Source organism: Monopterus albus, unplaced genomic scaffold, assembly GCF_001952655.1.
Source record: "Monopterus albus unplaced genomic scaffold, M_albus_1.0 scaffold25.1, whole genome shotgun sequence".
NCBI lineage: Eukaryota > Metazoa > Chordata > Actinopteri > Synbranchiformes > Synbranchidae > Monopterus > Monopterus albus.
In genome coordinates, this window is record NW_018127905.1 from 2,533,191 (window position 1) to 2,539,361 (window position 6,171).

Here is a 6,171-nt window from a genome sequence, read left to right on the forward strand (position 1 = left end):
GATGTCTGCAGATGGAAGTTCAAATAGCTAAAAACGTTTAATATCCCAGCTAAAATACGTAGATTCTCCGTATAGATGGATACTATTAATCAAAGCTTTACATCTGGCACACTTGAAAAAAATGCAAAAAAATAAAAGTGACAGCTTTCACACATCAGGTGCAACTTCATGTGTCAGATGTCAGAGAATGGGAGAACTGTTGAAATATATGAGGCTTTGAAGGGGGAAAGGTGGAGCTAGAGGAGATAAGGAAGTAACTTTTATGAGCCTGACTTTATGGCATGAGCTTGTACCTGTATGTGTGTGTATATGTCTCCATGGAATGCTACACCAGTTTGTGGTCTACAGTTATTTTTTCATGAGCTCACAGCATAGCTCTTCTTATCAAACACCAGTTTCCTGTTTTCATTATTAGAAAATTGAGTCATTTCCCTTATTAGCCCAAAATGCTATTTAGTTGTGATTCAGTTTTGGGATTGTTGGGTCAATAATATTACATTATTATATGGAAATGTACTATATCAGGGCATACATCTTGAGATGTTCTCTCTGGCTTTCAAGAGGGTCCCAAAACAAACTCTCACAAGGTGTGTTGTGACTGAATGTAAAGCAACTTGTAAAGACAGTGCAATAACACATAGGTGAAGTAAAGATCTGGGCACACACACATAAAAATGATCTAGGTGGTGCAAATTGAAGTGAAGATAAATCTGTGTAAATGTAAACTTTTTCAATTTAAATAATAAAAACTATACAAATCCCAAGACTTCAGAGCAACACAGGAGGGATCCTTTTTCCACAACTGACAGACTTAATAGATGTTGTGTATACAGAATAGGTCAACATAACAGATGATTAATAAGAATGACAAAACTTGTATACTGTAAAATATATAAAGAATACTGTATAAACACATATGAAGAGCATCATATAAACATATACAGTATACTGTATAAAATGCATGAGGAACATGATCCTGCTTCCAGATTACTCCAATAGAACTAAACCACACAAAGACTTGGTAGGAGGACAGACCACACATCCACATGGGAGGCAAAACCAAAACACATGATTCACACATACTGGGGAAATAAACAAACACAGAGAGAAAGTAAGTACAAAAGGAATGAATAAATGAACAGCAAACAAACAAAATGAGGGGGTGATGACCTAATGGCTGAGGCTTCTGAAGAATGAGGATCCAGATCCGGACATTTGAACAGGCACCATATGCCCAAGGGAACAAACAGAGTTAGAGAGACACAGAGATTCTTCAAAAGGTTTACAGTAATCATCTCAACAAGACAACATAGACTATACCATAGGTGTTGTTAGACCCCTTTTACTAGGACACATGCCTCAGTATTGATCTGCTGTGCCCCAGTAAAATCACACATTTAAGTTTTAAAAAGCTCCTGTATTTGGCAGTGGATTAATTTAGACTGATTATAACAGGAAAAGAATTGATTTGTTTTGTATTGGCACGCGAAACAAAAGCAAGGAATGGACTGAGGTATGTGATAGAGACTAAATAAAGTTTTTGAATAATACCAATGATCTTATTTGACTCAAACATTATTGACTGGACGTAAGAAAATTCTTTAGAGGAAGCTGAGGTAGGGAAGTTCAGAGAGATGAGGGTGAGAGAGGGAAGACCATTAGTTGGTAAACAGGGCAATGTTTGTTTAGTTAAATAACCAGGTGCAGATGTTAAATGTGAAGTAAATTAGAGCTCTGTACATCAATGCATATGCTCAGTTGGACCACTTCTAAAACACTATTAATTGGTGTACTACATGAAAACAAAACAATGCCAACTATGTTGCATAATACATGACCATAGCAGGTTTATGTTAAGGTTGGCCTATTTGTTCAGCATTTAATGTATAGCCTATAACATAATATTCAAAGCTCTTGTCACACAGTCCAAATATTCTTTGTTTTATACATTTTAGTAAAGTAGTGAGCCTGAGGTAGGGTGGGAAAGTGCAGAGGACACTATGTAGAGAGCTCTATAGAGACAGGTGTGTGACCACCAGCCATTCACTGCACAATACAATTTCAAAGTAATTGGAGTATCGATGTGTTATGAATTTAAAAAGAATCATTGTGGTTTTTAAAATTCTCTATTTGTTGATAGATTAATTTGTTGTTAAAGTTTAAATTTGACAAGTCAAGCTGGGGCTGCTTGACAATAAATGAAGTTGTTATTGTGAAATGCGAATACATGTGCAATACAGGGCCAGACTTTTGCCCCATAAAAACATGTTGAGAATGTTCTTAAAGTATGTTGAAATAAATATTTTTATAAGCATTAATATCTCTACATTTTTACCTTTACTATTGGGCTAAGCATAGGAATTTCATAGCACATTTCATTCATGTAGCAGACATTCAAGAAAAAAAAAAAAAGTGTGATTTGAGTAATGGGGGGCCCGTGCCCCCATAGAACCTTATGTTTAGCCACACCCCTGGTGGTGCTACCACACCAGATAGCCAGTACTAGTATGATTGTTAGATAATTGTCCATTTCCTGATGACAAGTGGGAAAAGCAGAACATGGGAACATCCCTGAATAGTGCGCTTGGAGTCCCCTGGCTGGCTGGAACTCTGTTGTTATAGTAACAGGTTCCTGTTTGGTTCTTTTAGGAGTGCACTATGAAAGGTTCATGCCCCATCTCTGGGTGCATCTTTATGTGAGAGAATCTTTGGAGTTCATTTTATGAATTAATAATTTGGTTTTAAGATAATTTTATGCAGTTCATAACTTCTTACTTTCTTGAAATACACATTTTATATGCTTAGTGTGGGAGCATCACAGTTCAGACTCAGTCTAAGAACACATTGTTTGAAACACAAGAGAATGTTATCTTCTGTGGGGAGAAAGGCAGATTAACTTAATTAAAAGAAGTGATAATAGTAAGGTCTAGACCTTATTTTTTAAAGTGTCCTGAGATGACCTTTGCTGTGATTTGGTGCCATACAAATAAATTTTGAATTTGAATTCCAATGGTTTTATGTGGCATTTCCCTCAATCTGAGACAAATGTCTCCTTGTGGAGAAAATCAAAGTAACCTTGAACCTTGAGCTCTTAGCATCATCAAATCACAGTGAGTCATACTTTCCATTATTGTGTGGTCTTATCGTGCTGCAGTGAACTTTAACCAAAACTTAAAATAACATACAGGTAGTTCTCCTTGATAATACTGGTCCTGTATAGCAAGATTAAATGAACCATCATATTTCATTATCACATAATATATTTAAAACAATGAACAATCTCTAAATTGTCTTCATTACATGTAAATGTAAGATGGCTTTTCTATGACCCCAAATAATAATTTAATAAACAAAACATTAATAACCAAAACTAATAGGAGTGATAGACTTTCCCCCTGCCTAACTCCTACTAAACAAAAACTCAAATCTGCTACTGTTGACAAAAACACATGATTTTATATTCTTTTACATATTCCTAATTACTTCCAAAATTTTACCTTTATTGCCAACTTTCAGTCATTTATATCATTATGCATCTCTCAATATCTGTGATGTTTACCACAAAACACCTGATAAAATCCTACAAAATAAAGTTCCCCATGCAATCATAAATATTACTGTGAACATGGACCAATATTTTACTAGAAATATTGGATTTATTATTACAATAAATGCATCATCTATTAGTAGCTCTACAAAGTGTCCTCTTGCTTGCTGAGAGCTCTTGCCTCAACAAAACCTTCTGTTTTGGTCTAATAAATATCACATCACTGACTACAAACTACTTACTGATGAATGATTTGATTCTCCAGTCTATTCTGGATATGGTTGTTTTGTGTGAAACTTGGCTCAAGCCAGATATACTCCTGGCTCTTTTCACTGCAGGACTGGCTCTGACTGACCAATGACTTAAACACAGATTTGTCTAGTCTTCTGGACTCATCTGCACCTCTCACAACCAAAATAGACAGTCAAACAAGTTTCCTGAAGAATTATAGGCACTCAAGCAGCCCCATAGGAGACTTAAATAGGGAAAATCAAAACTTGAAGTGTTCTGCCTCCTTTGGCATGAGTGTGTAATGAAATATAGATGTGCTCTGCCTGCTGCTAGAGCTGCATATTTCTATTGTTTAATCAGTTACAATAAACACAAGCCTATATTTCTTTTTGACACTGTAGCCAAACTTCCACAGAAGCAGACATCTCTTAGTTGCTCACCCCATCGGTCTCATGATTGTTTTTTAGACTTTTTCTGCAGTAAAATAGATTTGGTTAGATGCAAAATTATTTTATTAGCTCTGCTTTTTTCTACGAAACTAGATGAACATTATTCTGAATCCCAGATAGTCTCGATTTAAAAAAAATTGGACACTATGCCTCTTAAATCATTGTCAAAGCTGGTGTCTGCATCTAAATCTAGTACTTGCCTCCTTGATCCTCTACAAACTAAAGTTTTGAAAGTTCTATAGTCGGTTTTGGGACTTACAATGTTAAATATTGTTAATTTATCACTTAAAACTGGTGCTGTCCCCATTTGCTTTAAATCTACTGTACAATTCTCTCTAATGTTACAAAAACAAGGCATTAACAGACATGTAATGTGTTTTTGTTTTTACTTACCATTAAGTCCCATTGAGTAGTGGAAACATCACTCCCTTTCAAGTAGCTCCAAGGTTGGTAAATCCAACTGGTGGTCACAGTGTCTTCCCCAACACAACCAGTAACTAAGTAGTGAAGTTAATTCCAACAGGTAGCGTAGCACCGACAATAACATCATGGGTCATTAATCCAGCATCACATCACATGCAGCAGACACACTGGCCTCAAGCAGTCAAAACAAACAGGTACTGTGCCCCGGGGGAATCCAGCATTGAGGAGCTGATCATTGTCCACCCCAAGGGGCTTCACTGGCCAGCTGCTTGTAGGTTAGACCTGGTCAGGTAAAACAGCGAGTCCCTGTACAGGAACATTCTCGTACATGCAGTAACCTCAGGCCCTGTATTTTTCTTCACATCCTCTGGTCACAGTGCAGCAGCAGGAGGGAAAATATATCCACAAAACCACATGCAGTCAAAAAATTTCACTTTTACAGTGGTACCAGTGGATGTTAGGCAAGCTCACATGAATGCATATATGCAGTATATATACTATTCCGCCTTTCAGGCTCCAAATTATTTTATATGAAGGGCTAGTTTAATCCTTTAAGGGAAATACGTAAGCTTCAGCTAATTTCTTGGTTTATAATTCCCTCTAGTGGGTGAGCGTGTCCAACGGGAACTGAGTTTATATTCAGTTTTAGCCCGGACCTTTTAGGGATACACTCAAGATGTAAGACACAACAGTTCACGGCTTTCTTGCAAGCTTCGGTGCTCCTTGGGTTAGCATACTCAGTAAGTTTCCGGTGCTGTGTTTTACTCCATGTATCATTATCTTGTGTCGTTTTAATACAGTGTGCAGTTTGAGTGTTTCTCTACATTGACGTTAACTCATCCCGTTCTTCTCCGTGTGTATTGACGACACTACGTTAGCTTTGGTAGCCATCTTGTTTGGCCGTTTATCCTCTGTTACTACAATGTTAACTTAGTGTGTCGTGACTTGTAACGTCAATTTATGTGTAATGTGTTCGGATCACATGTTAAAACGAACATGTACTTTATTTCTGTTTCAGTTTTACAGCAAAGAGAAAAGAAAGAATAAAGAGTTCGACAAAGAATTATTCTTCAACGTCTCCGGAGTTTTCCTCTGTGGGCCTCTCGTGTTTAGCTCGCTGCATAAGCTAAGCAACTAACGTTTAGCTAAGGGCAGAAGAGTAAAATGAGTGTCTTCACATCCATTGCATTGCCTGAGAGCTGATTCAGTGTCGTCTAAGATGTCTCATCAGGGAAGTGCTACGCAGTTTTCCCAATTGGAGGTCAGATCGCAGTGCAGATCAGCCGCATCATACCGGTCGAGCGGCTCAGCAGCAAGCCTAGCCGCTGCTCAAGCCAGAGCCAACGCTGAAGCCGCCCGTGCTAGAGCTCAGTACGCCATAAGGCAAGTGAGTATGGAAGTTGAGAAGGCACGTGTGGAGGCAAACCTCCACGCTCTGAAGCAAGAGGCAGAGGCTGAAGCAGCGCTCGCCGCAGCAATAGTTCTAGAAGCTGCAGCTGCAGACCAACTTGACCTCACAGA